Consider the following 18,400-nt stretch of genomic DNA (forward strand, 5'->3'; position numbering starts at 1 on the left):
TAGGGTCATCACATGTCAGGCTTGTTGCAAATGTGCCAGAATTACGCTGCTGCTGCTGCTGCTTGTATTTGATTGGACATCTGTTCAAGCACCAGAATAGCAATCCATCTGCATTAGAGGCATTGACAGTGACATGGAGCTGTACTGATGATAGAAATATCTGCATTGGGGGAATTTTTTGTTCTCTTATCTAGGTAGCTTCTAGTCTGGGAAGACTCACACTGAGCCGTGAGGGAAACTGGGAAAACACTGATACACGATGCCTAGCACAGACATGAGCTGGCAGATGCCAAGAACCCCTGCTCACCCAGGTGGCCCTGCAGTGAGGAGTGCTCATCCTCCAGGAATCCTGGGGGCTTGTTTCAGTCTCCACCACTCCTATCTGCCACTGATCCTCCTCTGTTCTTCCTACCAGTCTGTTTGCATTGGTGATCTTTCAAGAGGAGTTAGAATACTGCAGCAGGCCAAGGGTGGCATCATTGTTTCTTGAGCTGCTGCTAGACTTGCTCAGGTACTTGCTGGTGTGGTATCTGCTCCAGAACTATTGCTGAATCCCAGAGGGCCATCTGTCAGTGTCAGCCAGCCTGTTCACCATTTCCAGTTCCCTGTTCGTACCTGGATCAGTCCAGACTCCTGGGTTTTGCCCCCCCTCTAGCAGATGGAGACAGAGAAGTTTTTCAAAACAAAACTCCGCCTTATATAGGATAGTATTTCTCTGTCTCCAGCAGATGGAGGTGCAAGGCCTACAGACTGTGCTGTGCTGATTGTTCATTGGAGTTAGAGTAGTGAGTTCTGTGAGTTTTAGAGCGTTTTCGGTCTGTAAAACTTTTTTACTTTGATTTAAAAAAAAAAAAAAAAAAGAGCAGTTTCTGTCCTGAGCCTCCCAGGGGGTTTGTAAGGTCCTCGGGACCTTCCCCAGCTGATGGGTGAGCCAGCTGCATTACAGGGTCGAAGGCCCTCTTGTTCCAAGCTAGCAGCTGGGTGCGACACCAGGGAGCCTGGTTCACTCCGCCCTGCCGGATCAGGACCATGGACCACTGCCGGGCAAGTCTTTAAAAAAAAAAAAAAAAAGTTTTGATTCCCTGTACGTACCTGGATCAGTCCAGACAGTGGGTTATGTCCCCAGTCCAGCAGATGGAGTCAGCACAAGCTTCGAGGGGGCGTTCCCATATATACCGCTACCCCCTCTGCTGGAGTTCAGTATCTTCTGACTCCAGCAGATGCGAGTAGGGGAATCGGAGTTTCCCCAAGTCGGCAGGGATTTGGTTCTTCTGCCTTTTGCATTTTTCTCTGCTTTCTGTCTGTTTTTGTAATTTGGATCAAGTTTCTATATAAAAAAAAAAAAGCTGTCAATTTTTGGGGAGGCGTGGCTTTCACTTTCCTCCTCTTGTGCTGGCTCCCGCGTGCTTGGTTCGGCCGGGGGTAAGTTAGATTTTGTGCTTTGTGTTGTTTCTTTTTCAGCTTCTGGTGCGCGGAAGCCGGCGGGGCCGGCCTCTCCGCGGTTTCTCTTCTCCCCGGACAGTCTTCTGCGCCTCGTGGTCGGCTGCTGCTGACAGAAGAGGAGTTTTTCAGTCGGGTAGCGCGGCCGTGCAGGCCCCCCCCGCGGTAAACTTCGTGCTTGTGAAGCGGGCAGTGCAGGCCAACGGGCCCCCCCGCGTTTGTCCCCCCCTGCGATTGGCCCCCCCCCCGAGGCTCTAGTTTTTGATTTTTTAAATTTTGCTGTTTCGTCCGGGAGACCCGATGCCGCGGCCAACGCTCTGTTCGGCCTGCGGCAAGCCGGGGTCCCGGATTTCGCGCGAGGGCATCTGTGCAAGGTGCCTTCCCGGGGGGGAAGGTACCTCACAGCCCCGCGGTGAATTTTCTTTCCTTCAGGACTTGCCCGGGCGGCGGGGGCCGGCCACTCTGCCGGTTATGGCGGGAACGGCGGCCATTTTGACTTCTCGCCGCGAGGAGGACACGCAGGCGGAACAGGGAGATGGGGACTGTGCTGACATTTCTCCACCGTTTTTGGTGCCACAGCAGGCCTCGCAAGCCCAGGGGACGGCGGTACCCCCTCCCTCGGGGACCCCCCCGGGCAGGCCGGGTTTTTCCCCAGAGTTTATCTTGCTGATGCACTCGGCCTATCTCCAGGGCTTGGAAGCCCCCGCGGGTCCTCTCCCAGCGAAGATGCCCAGGTTGGCACCATCCACATCGGCTCCCTCTGACCCGGGGGTGTCGGGGGTCCCCCCGGCCCCTCCCAGGGTCCCTCTACCACCCGCTTCAGGAGGGGCGGCGGCGGTCCAGGTGGGGCCCGGTCCAGTGAGCCCGGATTTGGGACATGAAGAAGGGGCGTTGGAGGGGGACGACCCACGTACCCTGCGTCTCTTCCAGAGAGAGGAGCTGGATGATCTCGTTCCACGGATCATACAGGAATTGGACCTCGATCCGCCTCCGGACCCGCCTGCTCCAGTGACCCCCCGCGGTAGTAACATCTTCTAAGAAGGGTGATCCAGTCCTGGCGGCCCTTAGACCGAGGGCCAAGGCTTTTCCTATTCATGAGTCGTTCATGCAGCTACTCACCAGGGAATGGGATGCACCGGAAGCTTCCCTGAAGGTCAGTCGGGCCATGGAAAAGCTGTATCCCCTGCCAGAGGACTTCCTGGAGCTCATCAAGGTGCCCAAAGTGGACTCCGCCGTGTCGGCAGTCACGAAGAGGACGACCATTCCCGTGACGGGCGGATCGGCCTTGCGGGATACGCAAGATCGCAAGTTGGAAGTCTTTCTCAAGAGGGTTTTCGAGGTTTCCGCCCTGGGGATGCGGGCGGCCATGTGCAGTTCGCTCGCGCAGCGAGCTAGCCTTCTCTGGGTACAACAACTTCTCATGTCGCAGGCTTTGCCTGCCGAGGAGGCCCCCCAGGCGGATCGGCTAGAAGCGGCGGTGGCCTATGGGGCGGACGCCTCGTATGATCTGTTTCGGGTCCTGGCGAGATCCATGGTGTCTGTAGTGGCGGCCTGACGTCTCCTGTGGCTTCGCAACTGGGCGGCGGATACTTCCTCCAAGTCGAGCCTGGGCTCCCTTCCCTTTAGGGGCAAGTTCCTTTTCGGGGAGGATCTGGATCAAATCATCAAGTCTTTGGGGGAAAACGCAGTACATCGTCTGCCGGAGGATAGATACCGGCCTTCGAAGACCGTATGTCTCCTCCCGGACCAGAGCCAGGGCGCAACGTCGCTACAGGAGCTACAGACCAGCGAACTCTAGACCCGCCGTCGCCAGGTCTCAGACCTGGTCGCGTTCCTTTCGCGGTCGAAGGCCCGCGCGCACCGCCCCTGGAGCAGGCAACCCCTCTCCGAAGGCTTCACAATGATGTCAGGCTCGCCCACTCCGCCGTCCCCAGAATCGGGGGTCGGCTGGCGCTGTTCTATCAGGAGTGGGTGCAGATCACCTCGGACCAGTGGGTCCTAGACACCATACAACACGGCTACGCATTGGAACTTGTCCGCCCGCCGCAGGCAAGGTTCATTTTCTCCCCCTGTGGCTCGGCGCTCAAAAGACGGGCGGTGCAGACAACGCTGGACTGACTGTTGGAAATAGGCGCTATTGCGCCCGTGCCCTCCGGAGAGGTGGGCTCGGGCCACTATTCCATCTACTTCGTAGTGCCAAAGAAGGACGGTTCCTTCCGACCCATCCTGGATCTCAAGGAGGTCAACAAGTCTCTCCGAGTTGTCCGCTTTCGCATGGAGACACTGCGGTCGGTGATCGCGGCGGTACATCGGGGGGAGTTCCTCTCCTCCCTGGATCTCATGGAGGCCTACCTGCACATTCCCATTCGACCGGATCAGCACCGGCTTCTCCGGTTCAAGATTCTGGACCAGCACTTCCAGTTTGTAGCTCTCCCGTTCGGCCTGGCGACGGCACCGCGGACCTTTACCAAGATCATGGTGGTCGTGGCGGCGGCGCTTCGAAGGGAGGGCGTGCTGGTCCATCCTTATCTGGACGATTGGCTCATCCGAGCGAAGTCCTTCAGCCAGGGCCAAGCATCTGTAAACAGGGTGGTGCAGTTCCTGCAGTCCCTGGGATGGGTGGTGAACTTCTCCAAGAGCACCCTCGCAGCGCTTGGATTTTTTGGGGGCGACTTTCGACACCCGGCTGGGCAAAGTTTTTCTGCGTCAGGACAAGGCGCAGGCTTTGCGGGATCATATACAGCGGTTCTCTGCGTTACCGGATCCCACATCCTGGGACTACCTTCAACTCCTGGGGGTGATGGGATCTACCATCGACATGGTGCCTTGGGCGTTTGCGCACCTCCGGTCCTTGCAGTGGGGCGCTCCTCTCCCGTTGGAAACCAATTTCGCAGGACTACCAGATGATCCTTCCGCTCCCGCAGTACGCCAGGGACAGCCTGGGCTGGTGGCTGGAGCCGTCGAACCTGGCGCGCGGCGTGTCCCTAGAGGTGCCGCACTGGGTGGTGGTGACCACCGATGCCAGTCTGTCGGGCTGGGGAGCAGTTTGCGATTGAAGCGCCACGCAGGGGACATGGTCCGCGCTGGAGGCGAAGTGGTCCATCAATCGCTTGGAGACCAGGGCGGTCAGGCTAGCCCTGCGACATTTCCTGCCGCTTCTCCGAAACCGGGAGGTCAGAGTTCTTTCGGACAACGCTACCACGGTGGCCTACATCAACCGCCAAGGCGGCACGCGCAGCCGGCAAGTTGCTCTAGAGACGGCGTTGCTGATGCAATGGGCGGAGCGTCATCTCGTCCGGATCGCGGCCTCGCACATCGCCGGGGTGGACAACGTTCAGGCGGACTTCCTCAGCCGTCAGCGGCTGGACCCCGGAGAGTGGTCGCTGTCCCAGGAAGCAATGCAACTCCTCGTCCATCGGTGGGGCGCCCCCCCACTTAGATCTGATGGCCTCCGCTCTCAACACCAAGGCCCCTCGCTTCTTCAGTCGCCGGCAGGAGCACGGCGCCAAAGGAGTGGATGCGCTGGCTCTCCCGTGGCCACCACACCTGCTACTCTACGCATTTCCACCGTGGCCGCTGGTGGGCCGAATGCTTCGCAGAATAGAAAGCCACCAGGGAACCATGATTTTCGTTGCCCCGGAATGGCCCAGGCGACCCTGGTTCGCGGACCTGCTGCAGCTGGTGATCGACGGGCCAGTCAGACTGGGCCACCTCCCCGTCTCTTACGTCAGGGTCCGGTATTTTTCGAACAGGCAGAACTCTTCTGTCTTGCGGCCTGGCTTTTGAGAGGCGACGCCTCCGGCGCCGGGGATACCGGGAGGCGGTAGTATCCACGCTGCTGAAGGCGCGTAAGACGTCAACGTCGGTGGCCTATGTTCGGGTCTGGAAAGTATTCGAGCTGTGGTGTGCCAGCCAGGACACGAGACCCACTAAGGCTTCCGTCCCTCAGATCCTACAGTTCTTGCAAGCGGGGGTGGACAAAGGTCTCGCCTATAATTCCCTGCGGGTCCAGGTGGCAGCCCTGGGCTCGCTGTTGCGTGACGGCAGCTCCCTGCTACAACACCCTGATATTGCTCGTTTCCTCAAGGGGGTCAAACATTTACGACCACCGTTACGGGACCCTTGTCCCTCCTGGAGCCTCAATCTGGTGCTCCGTTCTTTGGCGGGTCCACCGTTCGAGCCACTGCGAAGTGCGACGATCAAAAATCTCACTCTCAAGACTGTCTTCCTGGAAGCCATCTGTTCCGCTCGCCGCAATTCGGAGCTGCAGGCTCTATCCTGTAGGGAGCCTTATCTGCGCTTCTCCGACTCTGGAGTATCGCTTCGCACGGTTCCGTCCTTTCTTCCGAAGGTGGTTTCGGCATTTCATGTGAACCAGACGGTGGAACTGCCGTCCTTCTCTTCTTCCGAACCGAAGGCTCTTCGCCTCCTGGACGTTAAGCGCACTCTGCGTCTCTATCTGGAGGCTACCAACGAGTTCCGGATTTCTGACCATCTCTTCGTGCTTTGGTCCGGTCCCAAGAAGGGGTCGCAGGCCTCGAAGACGACAATTGCAAGATGGCTGAAGGCGGGCATTGCCGCTTCCTACATCGGTGCGGGGCGGACGCCCCCACCGGGTATCGTCGCTCATTCTACACGCTCTCAGGCGGCCTCCTGGGCGGAGGCTCGCTCGGTCTCGACTCAGGAAATCTGTCGAGCAGCAACCTGGAAATCGTTGCACACGTTTTCCAGACACTATCGGCTACATCTCGCCTCTTCGGCCTCGGGTCATTTTGGCGAGCAGGTTCTCCGAGCAGGCCTCGCAGAACCCCACCCGATTTAGGGACGCTTGGGTACATCCCACTGTCTGGACTGATCCAGGTACGTACAGGGAAAAGAAAATTATTACTTACCTGCTAATTTTCGTTCCTGTAGTACCATGGATCAGTCCAAACGCCCACCGCGTTTGGATACTTCTTTCTGCTCGGCTCTACTCGATGTATTCCTATTACTCTGTTCTGAGTTATGCAGTTTTCAATGTTTTCACAGCTCCCTACAAGTTGGTAAGCTGGTTGCCTTTAATCGTTAATTGTTGAGTGTTTGCGCTTTTTATGCATTACCTGTTCTTACAAACTTGATCCAGAAGGGGTTTCTACTCGGGCTTTGATATTCTCGATACTGAACTCCAGCAGAGGGGGTAGCGGTATATATGGGAACGCCCCCTCGAAGCTTGTGCTGACTCCATCTGCTGGACTGGGGACATAACCCACTGTCTGGACTGATCCATGGTACTACAGGAACGAAAATTAGCAGGTAAGTAATAATTTTCTTTTTTCTTTCATTTTCTGTCAGTGTCACCGGTGCTGCGGCTCTCTTCCCTCCCTGACTCGGTGCTTGAGTGGACTGTGATTAGTTTTCTATTTTTTTTACAGAATTGAATTTTAGCTTTCTCAGGCCCGCTGCCGTGCTCGTCTGCATGCTGCGCATGTGGCTCGGCCCGCGCACATATTTCTCAGGAGGGGCTGTGCTCGGCGTATCTTCCCGGAGGGGAGGGATCCTCCGGGGCCGCAAAAATGGTTAAAGGCAAGGCTGACCGAGCTCCTTCAGTGTTAGCTGCACCGAGATCAGCTGAGGCAGATCCGTTCCTGCTGAGCGTGGGAACGGAGGCCATTTTGGAGTCTTTTAGATTAGCGACTTGTGCAGCTATGGGGAAGGAGATTCTCCTTCCTCCTCAGCCTGGGTTTCCTGGAAGGAGCGAATCTTTACAGCCTCTCTCACCTGCAGTGGAGGATAGCTCCGAGGGGGCTTCTGACTCCTCCTCCTCTGAGTTTATTTTATTTCTCCATAAGGCTTTTAAAGCCAGGAGGGGAGGGAAGCTGCAGGCTGGGGGTAAAATTTCCTCTAGTGGTCTTAAGTCTCTTTCTCAAAAGCGGTCTAAGTTTAAGGGAGTCTCTGGGTCCTCCAAAGCTAAGCGCCCTTTGCGTACAGGGGCTCATCAGACAGATACTGATTCCACGGGTCAGGACCCGCAGGGCAAGCCGATGGGGGGTGGATACAGACCCTGATCAACATCCACAGGACCCAGCCCAAGGCTCTCACATTGTGGAAGGAGATGACCCTAAGGTGGTCCGGCTGTTTAGGAGGGAAGAGTTGGCTCCGCTTATCCTTGCCATACTCGGAGAGCTAGGCATAGATGAGCCACCAGAGGAGTCCAGGCTAGGGGCCATAGTGTTGTTGGGTCTGAGGGGCCCAGCTATTTAATTTACTTTTCATTTTTCTGCCACAGACTTGCTATATAGAGAATGGGATACCTGGATCCGGGATTGAAAGTTAGCAAGGCTATGGATAAGCTATATACTCTTCCAGAGGAAGCAATTGACATACTGCGGGTGTCCAAGGTGGACGCGGCGGTGTTCGCAGTCACCAAAAAGACCACAATCCCGGTTACGGGTGCTACAGCCCTGAAAGACCTGCAGGATAGAAAGTTGGAGCTGCACTAGAAGTGTGGGCAGCTATGTGCAGCAATTTTACCTTACGAGCGGGCCTTCGCTGGGTTCAGCAGTTACAGGCTAATGCTGGTCTTTCCGATGCAGAAGCACAGCAAGTAGGGCATCGGGAAGCTTCGATCCCTTATAGCGTGGATGCACTTTATTATCGGACTTCGGCCAGATCCATGGTGTCAGCAGTCTCGGCTAGTCAGCTCCTGTGGTTAAGAAACTGGTTGGCAGATATTTCCTTCCAAGGCTCAGCTGGGGTCGTCGCCTTTCAAGGGTAAATTGCTTTTTGGCAAGGACCTCGAGGATATGATTCAATCCCTGGGGGGAGAACAAGGTTCACTGACTGCCAGAGGATAGGCCCAAGTCGAGGGGCTCCTTTTTCTTCACTGTCTCAATTCAGAGGGAATCAGAGATTTCGTCCGTCCAGAGCTCCAGCTTCTTCCTTTCGGCAAGTGTCCGGTCGCCAACAATCCTGTCTCAGCCCTTTCGTGGCCAACGCTTTGGCAGAACCAGGGCTATCCAGTCCGCATCTGGGGCCAACTCTTCCTAATGAAGGGGCACAGACCCATTCCTCGGTTCCAGCTGTCAAGGGCAGATTGTCCCTGTTTTACAAGGAATGGGTCAAGGTGACGTCTGACCAAGTGGGTCCTTACTGTGATAAATCAAGGCTACACTTCAAATTTTGCACACCGCCTTCTGGGGCGGTTTCTGGTCTCCCATGCGGTTTCGAAGAGAAACGACAGGCAGTACCAAGGTACCTTGCAACGCCTTCTGCAACTCTGCGCCATCACCCCGGTTCCTCAGGCGAAGCAGCGAAAAGGGCGTTGTTCCATTTACTTCGTAGTCCCCCAAAAAGAGGGGTTCTTCCAACCCATTCTGGATTTGAAGGGCGTAAACCGCTGCCTCAGGGTACCACGTTTTCGCATGGAGACGTTACGGTCAGTCATTGCCTCGGTAAGAAAAGGAGAGTTTCTGGCGTCACTGGACCTAACGGAAGCGTATCTTCACATAGGCATTCGGGCAGACCACCAGAAGTTTCTGAGGTTCTCGGTGATGCACCCCAAACATTGTGGATGTGGTTGTGGTGGCGGCTCATCTGCGCAGAGAGGGGTTCCTGGTGCATCCATACCTGGACGACTGGCTAATTCTGGCAAAGTCGGAGTTGCTCAGCCAGTTGGCAATTCGCAAAGTGCTTCAACTCCTGCGATCACTGGGTTGGGTGATCAACTTAGCCAAGAGCCAACTGGTGCCCACCCAGTCATGGAGTTTTTGGGAGCTCTATTCGACACTCAACAGGGGAGAGTGTTCCTTACCTCGGACCGAATTTTCAAGCTACAAGCACAAGTGCGGGACTTATTGGCCAACTGTCTCCCCAGAGTGCGGGATTATTTGCGGGTTCTCGGCTCCATGACTTCCACCCTGGAGCTGGTGCCCTAGGCCTGTGCTCATATGCGTCCTTTACAGTCAGCGTTTCTTTCGCATTGGAATCCAGTCTCCGAACAGTTTCATTTACCGCTCCCTTTTACGGATACGGCACGCCAGTCTCGATTGGTGGCTTATCTCGGACAACTTATCCTGAGGAGTTCCCCTGGAGGTGCCCGAATGGACAGTGGTGACCACGGACGCCAGCCTCTCCAGTTGGGGAGCGGTTTGCCTGAGGAAGTCGGTGCAGGGACAATGGATCCAGGAAGAATCTCAGTGGTCATTCAATCGTCTGGAAACCAGGGCAGTGTGGTTAGTGTTGCAAGTGTTCCGCCCTCTCCTCCAGGGGAAGTCATCAGAATTCTTTCTGACAATGCGACCACGGTAGCTTATATCAATCGCCAAGGGAGAACCAAGAGCCAGCCAGTGGCCACGGAAGCCTGGCAGCTGATCAGCTAGGCGGAGAAGCATTTAGTAAGTATTGCAGTGTCTCACATAGCAGGAGTCTACAACGTTCAGGCGGACTTTCTCAGTCTGCACCACCCCGATCCCAGGGAATGGGAGCTCGCAGACTAAGCTTTCCAGCTCATGTGCGACACGTGGGGCGTACCCCGCATGGATCTCATTGCAACGTTTTAGAACGCCAAGGCTCCGTGCTTCTTTGGTCGCCGCAGAGAAACAGGAGTAGAAGGGGTAGATGCCCTGGTGCTGCTCTGGCTGACCGACATGCTGCTGTATGTCTTCCCTCCTTGGCCGCTGATAGGCAAAGTGCTCAGGAGAGTGGAGATACACCCAGCAGAAGTCATCCTCGTAGCTCCAGAATGGCCGAGACAGCCTTGGTTTGCGGACCTTGTCAATCTGGCAGTGGCAGGTCTCCTGAGGTTGCCACTGCTCCCGGACCTTCTCCATCAAGGGCCCATGTTTGGAAGAGGTCGATCGCTTTTGTCTAGCGGCATGGATTTTAAGAGGCGCCGCCTGAGGAGCAAAGTGAAAGGGAGTGGACAGTGGAGTGCCTCAGGGATCTGTATTGGGATCCTTACTGTTCAATTTATTTATAAATGATCTGGAAAGGAATACGACGAGTGAGATAATCAAATTTGCAGATGACACAAAATTGTTCAGAGTAGTTAAATCACAAGCAGATTGTGATAAATTGCAGGAAGACCTTGTGAGACTGGAAAATTGGGCATCCAAATGGCAGATGAAATTTAATGTGGATAAGTGCAAGGTGATGCATATAGGGAAAAATAACCCATGCTATAATTACACAATGTTGGGTTCCATATTAGGTGCTACAACCCAAGAAAGAGATCTAGGTGTCATAGTGGATAACACATTGAAATCGTCGGTGCAGTGTGCTGCGGCAGTCAAAAAAGCAAACAGAATGTTGGGAATTATTAGAAAAGGAATGGTGAATAAAACGGAAAATGTCATAATGCCTCTGTATCGCTCCATGGTGAGACCGCACCTTGAATACTGTGTACAATTCTGGTCGCCGCATCTCAAAAAAGATAAAATTGCAATGGAGAAGGTACAGAGAAGGGCTACCAAAATGATAAGGGGAATGGAACAACTCCCCTATGAGGAAAGACTAAAGAGGTTAGGACTTTTCAGCTTGGAGAAGAGACGACTGAGGGGGGATATGATAGAGGTGTTTAAAATCATGAGAGGTCTAGAACGGGTAGATGTGAATCGGTTATTTACTCTTTCGGATAGTAGAAAGACTAGGGGCACTCCATGAAGTTAGCATGGGGCACATTTAAAACTAATCGGAGAAAGTTCTTTTTTACTCAACGCACAATTAAACTCTGGAATTTGTTGCCAGAGAATGTGGTTAGTGCAGTTAGTATAGCTGTGTTTAAAAAAGGATTGGAGAAGTCCATTACCTGCTATTAAGTTCACTTAGAGAATAGCCACTGCCATTAGCAATGGTTACATGGAATAGAGTTTTTGGGTACTTGCCAGGTTCTTATGGCCTGGATTGGCCACTGTTGGAAACAGGATGCTGGGCTTGATGGACCCTTGGTCTGACCCAGTATGGCATTTTCTTATGTTCTTATGAATGCTGTGTTGGCAACACTTCTCCGGTTGCGCAAGACATCCACCAACCTCGCGTATGTGCACGTGTGGACAATCTTTGCATCTTGGTGCGTGGACCAGGCGATTGTTCCTATTCTGTTTTCGCTGTCGGATAGTTTAGGTTTCTTACAATCCGGACTCGCCAAGGGCTTATCGTATAGTTCCCTGAGGGTTCAGATGGCAGCTCTTGGTTGTTTCCGCGGTTTCATTCCAGGCGTGGGGTTGGCTGCTCACTCTGATGTGGCTCCTTTCCTAAAGGGGGCAAAGCATTTACGTCCCCCGATTTAAGCACCCTTGACCTTCTTGGAATCTGAACTTGCTTCTCTCAGCTCTGTGTATGGCACCCTTTGAGCCTCTGAAAACGGCTACAATAAAGGATCTCACGTTAAAGGTGATTTTCCTTTTCGCTATCACATCTGCCCGCAGGGTATCGGAGCTCCAGGCTGTATCCTGTAGGGAGCTGTTTCTGAGAATTTCGGATTCTGGTGTGTCCGTGCGGACGGTTCCTTCTTTTCTTTCGAAGGTGGTGTCAGATTTTCACAGGAATCAGTCAGTGGAGCTTCCGTTGTTTCCCGTTTTTGACCGGTCAGACCCTATGTCTAAAGACTTAAGGAAGCTGGATGTTTGGGCTTTGTTACGTTAGGAAGCTACTAACGCATTTCGTGTGATGGACCATCTTTTTGTGCTGTGGGCTGGTCCGAAACGAGGAAATATGGCATCTAAAGCTACAATTTCGCGCTGGTTGAAAGAGGCTATAGGCTCGGCATATTTGCTGCGTAGTAAGCCTGTACCGTTTTGTCTTCGGGCTCATTCTACCCGTTCGCAGGTGGCTTCTTGGGCGGAGTGTCAAATGGTCTCACCGCAGGAGATCTGCAGGGCGGCAACTTGGAAGTCTTTGCATACCTTTGCCAGACACTACAGACTGGATGTTCAGGTACCGGGTGAAGGAGGCTTTGGAGAAGCAGTGCTTAGAGCGGGCCTCTCCAGATCCTATCCCAGGTAAGAAAGCTCTGTTACATCCCAGGAGTCTGGACTGATCCAGGTACGTACAGGGAAAGGAAAATTAGTTTCTTACCTGATAATTTTCGTTCCTGTAGTACCATGGATCAGACCAGAGTCCTGCCTAGGGAACGCATGGAAGTAAGGAAGAGTCCGCTCAGTTATTGATTGATTTGTTTTCAGATCTGTAGAAATTGGATTGACCATCCTCAAGTGGTTCTACAGGTTCATCAAGTGGTTCCACAGGTTCAGTTCCTAGGAGGGTTAAGTGAACCGGTTATTTCTTTTTCTTGTTGAAGGGTTATTGTACATAGTTATGGTGGTTTTTTGAGAGCCATTCTGCTTTGACATTGAGTAATACTGCCGGACTGTAGGTGGCACCATCCTATATAAGGTGGAGTTCTGTTTTGAAAACTTCTGTCTCCATCTGCTTGGGGGGGGGGGGGGGGTGCAAAACCCAGGAGCTGGACTGATCCGTGTACTACAGGAATGAAAATTATCAGGTAAGAAACTAATTTTCTTTTCCTTGAGAGGAGAAGCTTCCCCCCAAGGGGACAAGTTCTTGAGGACAAGGGTTCTCTGGGTTCTGTGCTTGATAATCAGCTACATTGGTCACTGATCTGTGGGCTGAGACAGAATACTAAAGGATCTCCCCCCTGCAGGTTGCAGTGAGGAGGGACTCTGTTTGCTTGGGAGTGCACCACGTCTGCTAACAGGTTACGGAGTCTCTGCCCTGTCCCCTTTCCTTCTCCAAATAGGACCTCTCCTTTGCTGATTTTTGCCAGACAGATAGCTGAGGCTATCCCATTTACTTCACTGATGGAGAATGAGTCCAGGAATAAGATGCTGGACATCTTCCAGTATGTAGCTCCGAGATCATGGTAGTCCTAATGCATGGGCTCCTCCTGCAGGTACTGTTGAGGATATGGGAGAACTTCCTCATCTTGGCTCCCATGCATAAAGAGGGTGGACATCTCATTCAAACAGTTCCTGGATTTGACAAGTAAATCTCTCAAGAAGGCAAAGTGCTCTAGGACCACTTCTTAGTGCTCCTAGGGAAGCATCTTAGAATCATGGACATTCAATGGAGGAAGCTGTTTCAGGTTCTATGCTCATTGCCTGCGCAGCAGCCTACCAGCTCCTCATGAGTCAGTTTGTGACACAACCTAAAGCAGGTACAGGAGGTGGCCAAGCAGCTTCCTCAAAAACAGCACCACACCTGACAGTATCTGGTGGCTGGGAGGGGTGGAGTGTGGGGAAACACAGGGTCCGAGGGGTGGAGTCCATTCAATGTGCTTGAAGCAGCATAGTCTTCATGTCTGAATAGGTGTGTGCAGACTCCCCTGGCTGTGCACCTCTGATCTCCACCCAGATGTGCCCCCAGCACTTGCTGATGTTGCCATATACATGAGAATCTTTTCAGAGATAGTTAAATGAAGTGGCTCAGATCCATGATGATTGTGCGTTGCTCCATTGCCGCCATTCTAGTTGCTCCAACTCCTCCATTGCTGCCACTCTAGGAGATATCAGGTTGGGACAGAGGAAGCACTTTTTTTTTCACCTGAGGAACTGTTCCTATCAAGAACCCTAGACAGCACCCCAACCAACACCTGGGATGGAGTTTTGACTAGATTGAAGAGACCATAACCAGGGTCTTTGTACCCATGGCAGAGGATGTACTGGTTGGGGACAGTCTACGGTTCTAAATTAGGCAGTGTAACATCTGACCAGTAGGCCCCCAGCAATATTCTGAGAGGGTTCAAATTGAACCTATTGGTTTTCTGCCAAACTGTCCCTTGCACCTATTTGGGGTGTGTGTGTGTGTGTGTGAATTTCCACATCAGGAATTGCTTCACGGAGCTCTCCTCAACAGCCAGTGATTTGAGCCTGTTCCACCAGGGCAGAGTGGACAGAGATTTTACTTCCTGATTCCAAAGAAAACGGGGACTCAATCTTATCCTAGACTTAAGGGCCTTGAACAAGTTCATCAAGAAGTAAAAGTTCAAGATGGTTTCCCTGGGCACCTTAATTCTTTCTTCAAGAATGGGACTGGCTATTCTCTTGCTCTCAAGGATGCCTGTATGCACATTGAGAAATTCCCCCATCACAGGCCATATCACATTTGTTGTGGCAAAATCACCACCTCCAGTACTGCATTGTGCTGCTTGGGCTTTCATTAACCCCTCATGTCTTCACAAAATGTCTGGTGGTGGCGGCACATCTGCACAAGCTGGGAGGGTACATCTTTCTTATCTGGATGATTTACTGATCAAAAGCATCTCTTGGGTGAAGCCCAGGAGACTGTGCATGGCCATCCGAGTGTTGGGAGTTGATAGGATTTGTCATAAACTGCCCCAATTCTCATTTCAGTCTATTGCCAATTAGTCTGTTGGAGCTCTGCTACACATGACTGATGAGTCTTTTTCCTGCAGCAGTGAGCCACCCCCTTTAATGGCCATAGAAGAAGAGGTCCAGATGAGTTAGACGTTAGCTTGGCACCTTTTGTGACCATGTGACCTAACAATCTCACCAGTGCATGTGAGGTGTTTGGCATGTCTTTAAGCAAGAACAGTACAATGGATTTTAAGGTCCCAGTGACTTCTGGCCACTTGAGCCCTGTGGGACTCTCATCTGCATAACTCTGCTACAGAACAATTCCAGCCTGGTATAGGGAATCCCTTTCCAAATTCTTCAGATTCAAATTGTCCTAACCACAGATGTATTCACCCTGGGTTGGGGTAGCTCATGTAGATGGGATCTGCATCCAGGGTTCTTGGTCTACCCAGGTACATCCTATTCAGATAAATTTCCTAGAGCTCAAGCGATGTTACTCTCTGGGCTTTGCAGAGTTTCTGTCCAACAAAGTTGCCACAAATCAAGTGACAATTATATTAGATCAATGAGCAGGGAGATATGGGCATGGGCATGGGCATGGTCAGTGATGCTGTCAGTATTAGAAACCGTTCACAGAAGTTTTGTGTTGGACTCCATTGCATGATAACATGTGAACTGACATCCTGCTGTATTGTAGCATCCTGCTGTATTGTACCATTTAAGAAAGCCACTTTGCTTTCTTAAATGGTCAAAACATGCCATCTATAAGGGACCCTACACCTAATTGGGTCAGGATCTCCACAATGAATATGCATGAGAGACAGTTGCATATGATGGAGACTTAGTATATGTAAATTTATACCCTGCATTTTCATTGTGGCTATCTTGAAAACATAAGTGGGTGTGAGGGCCCCAGGCCCTGTGGCAAGCCTGGGCCTGGGTGCTGGTCTTCTCTAGTTTTAATTCTTTGTGTAGTAATCTTTTTTTGTATCCCATGATGAGCTTCTTGCTTCCCCTAGTTGAAGACTGGCTGTGATACTTTAAACCATAGTATGTATTCTGTTTTGGGGGAGGGGGTGTTGAGGAAATAACAATACAGTACCAGCAATGCATATCTAAATATCGAAAGGGACTAAATTCTGCTGTGGAACATTGATCCTTAATCTTTCTGCATAAACTCTTTTCATGTGCTATCTTTTTAAAATAAACAAAGCTATTTTTATGTGGTGTGGTGTGTTCATTACTTTGTAAAGGGCATTAGGGGAGGTGGGATAGAATTGTGGATGGATAGTTGCATTGCTCAGACTACAGTCCATTAGCCTTTTGCGTTCTGTCCCCTGCTTAAGCTATTAATGTTGCCATTGATGTGAAAACTACAACTAGCATGTAGGGCTTCAAGCCAAGCCCACTCTTGCCCTAACTTCAAGCACATTTTACAATGGGACTTAAGATTGAATCGTAGATGTTAGTGAGTAGTGTAAGCTACTAAAGAACATTTTAACCCTGTACCTTTTAGTAGCAACTCTTATGAAATTTCAAGATAAGATTCTTCACCTTTTACTAATAGTTGATATTTTATTCTATTCCTTTATAATTACTGTTGGCCAGGAGAGCCTTAGTGTATACTTATCTTTTCAGACTACTACTGTTTATACTACTGAACATCCTGCTTAATGTACAGTGCAAAAGTTCTCATGTGCTTCTCTTTACTAAAATAAAAATCACTCTTCTCCCTCTCTCCCCCTCCTCTTTAAAAGTAGAAGATGAGTAGGTTACTATATTATAGCACTATTCCAAAAGGGATTGTTATGAATGTTTTTTGTTTTTTTTATACCAGTTTTGTTATTAAGCCTCATTTCAGGCAGGTTAATACAACATTAATTTTAACAAGCTCCTTATTAAAAAAAAAAAAAAATGCATGTCTTTTTAAGGTTAAGTTGAGAACTTTAGTAGGCTGTGTAAAATCAAGCTCTTCCTGTTGTAGAAAGTAAAATTAAACATGCCAAAGGAACTACTCCCCTAACCTATGCCTTAAACTTATTTTAAAGGGAGGGAGGGTTGTACTCAAACAATTTTAAGGTTTGACTTGGCCCTTCCTCCTAGTAAGTTTGCCATTGCAAAAGTTTGTAGAACTCCACCAAAAAAGACATTGCGGTGATCAGATTGTCTGAGGTACTAACTAGCTCAGAAACTGCTACAGGAAGGCACTACCCCCCCTAACCTTACTTTTAACAAACTACAGCCATATATCTGAGCCTGGGCAAAATGTTGATGTGTTCTTGGTCACAAGATTCTCCCCCCCCCCACCCCCCCCAGGTCAAACCTGTAAGCGGAAGATGGTAAGACTAAAGCCACAGCTCAATGAAAGCCCTATTATATTCTGCATAATGGTTATAAATACAGAGGGCCTAGGGCATGCAAGGGCAAAAGGTTTTGTGTATGTACCCGGATCAGTCCAGACTCCTGGGTTTTGACTCCCCTCCAGCAGATGGAGACAGAAGTTTTAACTGACTCTGTCCTAAACCCCTGAGGTGCAACCTAGAGTCTGTCAGTATTTCTCTGTCTCCAGCAGACTAAACCCTTTAGTCTGGTTTAGTTAGGTTTTGGTTGGTTAGCTTGATTGCGGTACTCATTTCCTTGTGGGAAATATTGCTTTGGTTCTGGTTTAAAAAAAAAAGGGGGGGGGGGGAATTGGTCTTTTAAGCCTCCTGGTGGGACCATCCCTCCTGGTAACAGAGGCAGAAGGTTGAGGACCCAGGATCCTGCCCTGACTGACCGCTGAGGGTGATACCGGGGAGCCCGGCTCACTCACCCTCAGAGGGGAAGGCATCACTGTCATTTTGTTTACAAAAAAAAAAAAAAATCTGAGGTGCAGCACGACTGAGGTAATTTCTTTTTCCTGAACATATCCAGATCAGTCCAGAAAAGTGGTTTGTGTATCTCTACCAGCAGGTGGAGTCAGAGAACAATTTAGAACTTTGGGCACTGCTACATAACGAGAGTGCCACCTGCAGTCACCGAGTATTTCTCTGACTCCAGCGGGTGGTACAGATGCACACCTGCAGTCTTTAGTTATATTTTTTATTTTGTTTGAATTTCGTGGGCCATCCCTCAGTTGAAGCCGGGATTCCAAGGAATTGGATATTCCTGTCAGGGTTTCACCCGCCACAGTTCGGTGTCGTCTGACCAGGGGTACCTGGCTACTCCTGTAACAGCTTTTCTCTTTGTCTTAGTAAAGTTTAATTAAAAAACAAAACAAAAAAAAAACTTCACTGTGGCTGACTGACAGTTTTCAGTGCTGAGGTAAGGAGAGGTGCAGGAGGGACCAGGTCTTTTAAGGCCGGCCGGGAAAGCTGTCAGCGGTGTTCCCCTCAGCTCCCGGGGCTCCGGGTCGTTTTCTGAAGGCAAGGGTGAGTTTTTGTCTGGGTGCCTCATTTACTCGCCGCTTCCCTGCTGGGGACCTTGTGTTTTCACTATAGACAGGCTCCTTTCCCGCGGCATGGCTGCGTGCATTTTTTTCTCCTCAGCCAGTAGTCTCTTAGCCCGCAGCATGAAAAGTTTGTTTTTCCGGCCTGGCCTGACTGAAATTTTCTCTGTGTCGCCGCACCGAGTTTCTTTTTTTTATTTTCTCCCTTTTCTATTTCACTTCA

At 51.1% G+C, this 18,400-nt stretch overlaps 1 protein-coding gene across 6 annotated transcripts in view; it reads left to right on the top strand.

The window, feature by feature from the left end:
- Window positions 1-18,400, top strand: part of LOC115094584 (collagen alpha-2(IV) chain-like) — an 89,042-nt gene that overhangs the window by 47,023 nt on the left and 23,619 nt on the right. The gene's annotated exons all lie outside the window — the stretch shown is intronic.

Source organism: Rhinatrema bivittatum, chromosome 6 (genome assembly GCF_901001135.1).
Source record: "Rhinatrema bivittatum chromosome 6, aRhiBiv1.1, whole genome shotgun sequence".
Lineage (NCBI taxonomy): Eukaryota > Metazoa > Chordata > Amphibia > Gymnophiona > Rhinatrematidae > Rhinatrema > Rhinatrema bivittatum.